Here is an 8,171-nt window from a genome sequence, read left to right on the forward strand (position 1 = left end):
AAAGGATTATTCTGCAGCACACTTGGGTTTGACAGACATGAAGAGAGATCTCTTACTGTCTCAACCTAGCTGGTCTTGAACTTTTGAATTCAACTGATCCTCCTCCGGGTAGCTGAGACAACAGGTGTATTCCTCCACCATCTTTACATAAATGTTAAATGATCTAACATGAGATTTTAGGGCTAGGCCTATAGCTCGGGGTGGAATGCTTACCTGACATACACGGGGCTCTGGCTTCAGTCTTCAGAAAGCAAAATGTGTAATGCGAATTTAAAGATGCAAACCACGTTTCAGCAGCATGAAGCTGCTTGCTTTCGGTCAGAAGTCACTGGAGAATATGCGGTTTGGGCTTGTGTAGTAATTAGTGCTAAACAGAAAGCTGGTGCACATTTAATTCCTGGACAGGCAGTGTTGGGGCAGAGATGCCACTGTGTTCAGGCACTGGCCAGTTTTGTTCCCAGATTAGATTAGCTTCGAAAAGCCTCAAGGTGGTGCAGAAAGAGCATCAGCCGCTGTATGCTGCTGCTTTTACTCCCAGCTGGAAAGTGGTAAGGGTGTAATTTTGATCTCCAATAATAACAGCAAGCTGATTGATGGAAGAAAACAATTGGTTGTGGTGTACCAGGATTCTGGTAGCTGTGAGATGTTCACTGTTGTCAGAGTCTCAATCTTCATCCGACTCACTGTGCTGAGAAAGCAATCCTTAGCCGAGAATCTGCGATGGAAACGCGATGACCCTCCCCTGCCCCGCCCCTCTTAACAGTTTTCAGGCAGGCTGGAAAAGCCTCTGTGCCGTTCTGTATTGAGGACGGAAGTAACTGACAAAATGTGAAATAAAAATATTCAGAAATCTACAATTGTTTTCCAGTTCACAAAGATGGGTTTGCAATTAGCAGCTGTCTGGTTGCCACGTGCTGACTTTTCCCATTTGTGCATAAACAAGTGCCTGAGACCAGCCTTTCTCTGCAGGAGTCTATGCAAGAGTGAAGCCATTAACTGCAGGGCCTAACGAGCTCTTTGTTTCATTCTCATAGTTTGCTGTGCACCCAGAATGGATATCCTTGTTTGTTCCTTTGTTTTTGTATTCTCTAGATACTGAGCTCATAAAAACGGTCCAGTATGCCGGGCGGTGGTGGCGCACGCCTTTAATCCCAGCACTTGGGAGGCAGAGGCAGGCGGATCTCTGTGAGTTCGAGACCAGCCTGGTCTACAAGAGCTAGTTCCAGGACAGGCTCCTAAACCACAGAGAAACCCTGTCTCGAAAAACAAAAACAAAAACAAACAAAAACAACAACAACAACAAAAAGGTCCAGTGTGTGTGTGTGTGTGTGTGCACGTGCACGCTCATACTTGTGCAGGCATGTTTGTATGTGTGTGGAGACCAGAAGACATGAAATCTATTTGTGTGTGCACACGTGCACATACATGCCTATATGTTCATGCTCATGCCATTGTATGTGTGCTGAAGTTGGTTCTCTTTCACCATGTGGAATCTAACTAGATCATCAGGTTTGGTAGCAAGTGCCCTTACTCTCTGAGCCATCTTGAAGGCTCACACTTGCTTTATAATAATAATAAAAAAAAAAGATTTTAAATTTATATTTATTTTATGTGATTGGGTGCTTTGCATGTATGTAAATGCATGCAGTGCGCACAGAGGCCAGCAGGGGGCATTGGATCATCTGGCGTTACAGGTCATTGTGAGTTGGGAACTGAACTCAGGTCCTCTGAACAAGCAGCAAATGCTCTTAATCACTGAGCCACCTCTCCAGCCTCCACACTTGGCTTTTGAAATGTGGTTTCTGGGTGGCATTCGGGTTCTCATGCTTGCGCTTTAGTCTCCTCCCCTGCCCCAGCTTGTTCTGTCTCTTGATGGTGGTGGGAAGGTGAGAGAGCTCTGACAGCAGAACCAAGTTTTTGAGGCGGGATTCAAGAGGAAATAGGTGAACAAACTCCCGTCTGCAATAAAAAGATCTATATATAAATTATCTGTTTAAAGCACAGGCTTAAAGGAAAGCCCGTGCCAGGACATGTTGACTAGCATCGTTTGTGGTGATGTTTATTGACAATAGGAGGAAATCCTGTAACAGCCACCAATGCAGCGACAGAGATGGATACGGGGCTTGATTCTCAGGAGACTTTTCTCTTTGTGCTACTCACGGTTCGATCTACACTGTGCTTTTTAATACTGGGAAGACCTTGATACTTGACTCAAAGTAAAAATACAACGAGAAGCAACATTTTTAGATAAAACCACAAAGCTGTTTGAGGAACCCTTGTGGCATATGGTGAAGCTCCCAGAGCATTAGTGTTGGGCTCATACAGCAAACAGGAAAACTAATTTTTCTTCTATTCACCTGGTTCCTACTGAATAAATAACTCTTTTGTCTTGTCAAATCAACTTGGGAATTGATTTGCTAATAGGCTTGTCAGTTCATTAAGTAATATTTAATGTACTTGGATCTCATTATAGATAACTAATCTGTTGTAGTTTTAAGCCATGCCTGATATTTGTTTTTTTCTGTGTTAAATGGGAACACCTGATGCACGTAGATTTACTCTGACGCAAGCGCTCCTGGCTCACCCTCAGAGTGCGCGCTAGACTATCACGGAAGACACGGCATTAGCACTAGCCGTGTGCTAGTTCCAAGTTAAAATTTGAATACCAATATTTTTGTGACTTCTTAAAACAATTTTTTTTGTATGTGCAGATAATAGAAGTGGCCTTGTGTCTTCTGTTCATTTGATACCTTAAATTTCTCTGTAAATATTTTACTTAAATGAAAGTAAGCGATAACAAACTATGGACTGCACTCTGGACACAGTTCCTAGGGCCTTTCGCTTTTTAGAGGAAAGAACAAACAAAAATCCTTTTGCTTTCCTGAAAGGAAAGAGAACTTTGTTGTGTTGACTTTTGGGGGAGACACGAACAAACGTAATTCACCCCAAACAGGACACCAGCAACAGACCAAAGAGACGGTTCTGCCAAAGTCTTGCTTAGTGAACCAATGGGTTTGTTGGCGTTACTAGCAGGGGTATGAGTGACTCAAAGGCTACTGCATTACCAAAAAGCCACCCGGCATGCATGACGACTCCCCAAAACTGCATGCCTGGAGCTGTGGGAACAGCTTGAAGGTAGTGCTCCTGAGGGTCTCTCCCCACCCAACACCCCTGAGATTATCTGCTATTTTTGAACTCTCCTGGGGTGGGTCTCGAGATCCTGGTAACTTGTAGGGCTTTGTAGGGCTGTGTCTCCTTAAGTTTTCTTGCATCCGGTGCAGAATGCTTCAGTCAGGAGGAAGCAATCACACAATAACCTGTTTTCTTATGGTGCTGTCCACTATATTTTATTATTTGCTCGGTTGTTTTATTTTATATCTGAATAGCTCTGATCTCATATGCAGAGTTAATACACAATGAATTGCATTCCTTTAAAATGTATGCTGCCACATAAGACAGTTCCGTCCTTACCACGGAGTCTGTGGATCACCACGTTGAATGTCATGGATTATTTAAATACCTTGACTGCTCTACGAGAATGATTCTCTTACACACTTTAGTTCACCAGTTAAAGCATTTGTTTTTCCATTGCTGTTTTTCCTGACTGGTCTATCCTCTGCCTCCCGAGTGCACCACCCCCCGGCCTTCAGTCTCTTTCTGATGGTGGCCAGAGTCTAAGCATGCTTCCGTCCCCACTAGGTCACAAAGCGGGCCCTTAAGATGGTGGCAGAGCTGCCAACACCCTAGAAGGCTTGTGTAAGTTTAGCTGGGCCAGGTGTCCACGAGGAAACAGAAATCTAACAAGTATCATACACTGAGATGCTATTCAGTATGTCTATTATCTTTCTAGGAGTAAACTGTACATCAATTTCTTGTTTTGCTTTGATGAAAACTTCAAAGCACACAGAAGAAAACTAAACACAAAGCTCTTACCCAGATCTAATGAATCTTAGGTTTGCCCTCTCTGTTTCCATTCCTTTAAGAAGTGCATGCCACTTGATGTGGCTGTCATCTCTGTCCAGTCCACTCAACCACTAGCCCGAGTCTAGGTGTTCAGTCTGTCGGGTATGTACTGATTTATCTATGTGCTGGTGTGTTGCTAGGTAAGTACCTTCCATGAGCTATAGCCTCGGTTCTCTGATTACACGTTTACATCATTGGCTTTCTTAACTTTGTTAGTGCTATCATTTGGTATATTGATAATTTTTGGTTGAACAGTATTTTTTTTACATTTATTTACTCTCTCCCTGACCCTACTGTGTGTGTGTGTGTATGCGTGTGTGTGCGTGCGTGTGCATGTATGTGCTTGTGCCACAGCATGTGTGTAGATTTCAGAAGTCAGTTTCTTTCCTCTACCATGCAAGTCCTAGAGGATTAAGCCCAGGTCGCCAGGTTAAGGTTGGAAGTGCCTTAACCAACAGAGCCATCTCTCTGGCTCGTATGTTATTTGATTTTTAAAAAATTGTCTGTTTTTGACAGGGTCTCATGTTTTCCAGACTAGCCTGGGAATCCACTGTACCACACACTGTTCTGGGATGACTGATCCTCATGCTTCCTCTGCCCACGTGCTGTGATCATAGGGCCTGTCACCTGACTGGGAATCTGCTCTACCACACGCTGTCCTGGGCCGACTAGTCGATCCTCATGCTTCCTCTGCCCACGTGCTGTGATCATAGGCCCATCACCTGACTGGCTCATGTTTGCACCTAGGGTTTCACGTGCGCTCTCTAGCAAGTGGGCCACACCCCCGGCCCTTATTTACATCTTCTCTAACACACCTGATTTGTAAAAATTAACGAGGTTTTGAGTGGGTGCTTTTTCTATAATGCATGCACGTACAGTGATCGTGTCTCTCCGTCGTTCTTCCTCCCGGGATCGCTGTCCTGTCTCACTTCTGTTCACCACCTTTCCTTGTCCCTAAAGTTTCCCTTAATCTCTTCCTGTTCCCTCTGTCCTCTCCTCTCCATCTCTAATGTCCGCTATTCCATTCCATGGTGTACCAATTAGACTGACCAATTTCCACACTCGAGCGAGAGAACACGTGGTCCTTATTTTTCTGTGTCAGTATCTCCATCAGTCTTTCCTCCGTTATTCCCACATCACTGCAAATCGCTGCAAATGGCGAGATTGCATTCTTCTTCATGACGGTGTGATATTCCATTGTGTTACTACACCATGTTCTGCCGCTGCTGCTGTTTTGCCATTCTCCTGCCGAAGGGCATCTGGGTTGGCGCTGCAGCCACAACTCCTGCAAGGCTGGTTAGCTGGTTACAGCCTCGGTGGTTGTGGAGGGTTTGGGATGTTGCAAATCCGGAGCCTAATCCCAATTTATCTTGGGCTGTCTCTAGCCCCCTAAACAGCCGTTTCTTGCCCACCTCTGTGTCAGGCCTAGCATCCTGTGACCTTTGGAATGTATTAGCAAAATCCTAGTTTTCCAGCAATCAGAAAACTAAGTTCAAATCTGAGACCTACAGCAGTGCTCTGTCTGCCTTGCTCTGTAACCTGCCTACTTGATGTACCCACCGATGTGTTTGAAAAGGGTCTTGATTTATGGCTGTCTTTGTTGTATTTCTATGAAAAGTTCATGAAACTGCTGCCTCACTGAGGAATGGTATCTGGAGGAAACTAAACCGAGGTCCTGGGGCCATGATCACCCATGTTGGCTCTGGAATAAGCTCTCTTACTCCCTTTGTAGTGGGAGTTGTGTTTTTGTGACGGCAGCCTCGTACTTTGGCTATTGTGACTAATACTGTAATAATCAGGAGTGAATGTATCTTATTGGTAGAATGATTTCCTCTCAAAAAATATTTTTATATTTATTTGTGTATGTATGGCATGTTTCTATGTATAGAAATATCGCTTCCAGTTTGCTTTCCTACTATATCATAATGGACATCATCATATTAGATTTTTAAGTTCATGTGTTGGCTTTGTACACTGTCTTACAATTGACTCGTTAATCTCGGATAGTGAGGCCTTACTTGACTTTATCAAACTGCTCTCTGTAATATCTATGAACAGTAACAGTGATGAGAATTTTTAGTTCACCTACATTGCATCTGGTGTTGGAAGGAGTTAGGAGCTAAGTAGGGTCTTTTATAGGCAGCTATTGAGAGTGACAGCATGGGAGACATCTGGGACCTGGCACACACAACACAGACTGAGCATAGCATCTGGGCTTAGAAGCTGTGAGTTTTGAAACCTCAGATTCACCAAGATGACAGCCAATCACCCGTCTTTTTCCTTTTCACTTCATGATTCTTACCTCTTTCTGGGTTTCCCTGAGTCACCTGCGACTCAGTTAAAAATCTCCCACAGGTATTCAAACCAGCCAGCCAAGAATGCCTCACCTTGATCCCTGGTTTACAGATGAGTGCAGCCAATCACTGGGCATAAATGGATGGGATTCTGAGGACCAGGAAGTCGTAGCTTACATGTCTATGTGCCGTGTTCATACCTGCTGTCTGCGGGGTCAGAGGAGGACATCAGATTTCATGGAAATGGAGTTACAGATGGCTGTGAGCTGCCTCATGAGTGCTAGAAACCAAATTCAGGTCCCATGGAAAAGCAGCCAGTGCTCTTCATGGCTGAGCCAGTTCCCTAGTTCCCTTTTTCAACTTCTTGTTGGCAAAGCAACTGCCCCTTTCCCTTTCTTACGTGTGGCATTTTCCCTGTATACCAAAGATCCCTCGCAGACACCAACTACATAACCTCTAATACCATCCCAGTTATGACACTGTATTGTCAGGTCCTGGAGTGTGAGGACTCATCCTCACGAGTCTGCTCCAACCTCAGACACAGGTTGCCAGGAAGGACTTTGCTACTTGTGTTTGCGAACCACATGCTATAGACAGGATTCCCATGTCCTTCTTGGACTTAATTATTTTTCCAGGATGGCTCATAGAACTGTAGCAAACACACTTCTCATTGATCACAAGGCTATGATGCAGGGTGCACTCTACAGTCAGGTAAAGAGCAGCACACAGGGTGTGGAGCTGCCGTCTCTGGGTGCCATCCTTTGGGGAGCCCCGTGTGCTCAGCCACTCCAAAGTCTTCCAATCTCTTCTTCCAGAGGTACTTTTTCTTTTAAAAGGGGGAAGGTGAGGGCTGGGGATCAAACTCGGGGTCATGTGCATGCTGGGTAAATGATGGGCACTGGGTCTCACCCCTTGCTTAATCTCCAGCTCTTTCTACTCTTCCCTCTGAGCATGAATTCTGTTATCATAGATACAGACGATGTTTTAGACAGAGACTCCTTTTGCTCAGGTTGGGCTTAAACTCTTGGGTTCAAACATCCTCGGGTCAGAGCCTCTAAGGAACTCAATATAAGGAACAAAAAAACTCTTGACATCTGAGAGACTCCAAGGATTTTTGATATTTTGTGGCACTGTTGGGATTCAGGACAAACTCACTACCCAGAATATGATTTCAGGAGAAGAGAATTTGCTGTCCCCCCCCCCCCCAATGGACTTCCTTTGTGCTATTCTGAGAAGCCATAGGCATAGGGGTCACTCTCAAAAGCTGTCCTTTCATAGAAGACATTCAGAAAGAAGTCTCTGTTAGAAAAACTGTTTGCCTCAGGAAGAGGAGGGCTCCAGACCACTGTCATCACCAGAAAGATTTTCATCTGCTGCAGGACAGTGTTTCTTCCCCTTTGGGAACGAGCCCGTCCTGCACTCTGCTGAACCCAGTCCTGTCTCTGTTCTGCAGCTCTGCTTGCTGTGGAAGCTTCCATCAGCCGAAGGACTTCCCGACTCAGTCATTAAGCAGGGTTTTCTACCGTTTGCCTGTCTTATGTTAGGTTAAACTGTAGCCCAGACAAAGCCAGAACAAGTACTATGTAGTAATGGAAAAAATAACCCTTTGTATCCATTGCCAGCTCCTGCCTGTTGCTGACCCCTCCTGAACTCAGGGAGCTCATCCCTCACCTCATAGAGAAGCCAGAGGAGGAACAACCTAGTTATCTGTGCCACTTCTTGTGAACGCCCTTAGCCTTGTTCTGGCTCCCGAACTCTAACCTTTGTCGGAGGCAGGGGCCTCTAGTTTCTGACCGCAGGGACAGAAAAGATGGAGAACTCTTTTTGTTTATTTACCTGGAGTTGCTTGTGGGCGTGGGTTGATCGGTGCCCTGATTGGTCTGAAAAACAGTTTCCTCTGAATCTGTTGATCAA

This window comes from Chionomys nivalis, chromosome 9 (genome assembly GCF_950005125.1).
Source record: "Chionomys nivalis chromosome 9, mChiNiv1.1, whole genome shotgun sequence".
In the NCBI taxonomy this organism is placed as follows: Eukaryota; Metazoa; Chordata; class Mammalia; order Rodentia; family Cricetidae; genus Chionomys; species Chionomys nivalis.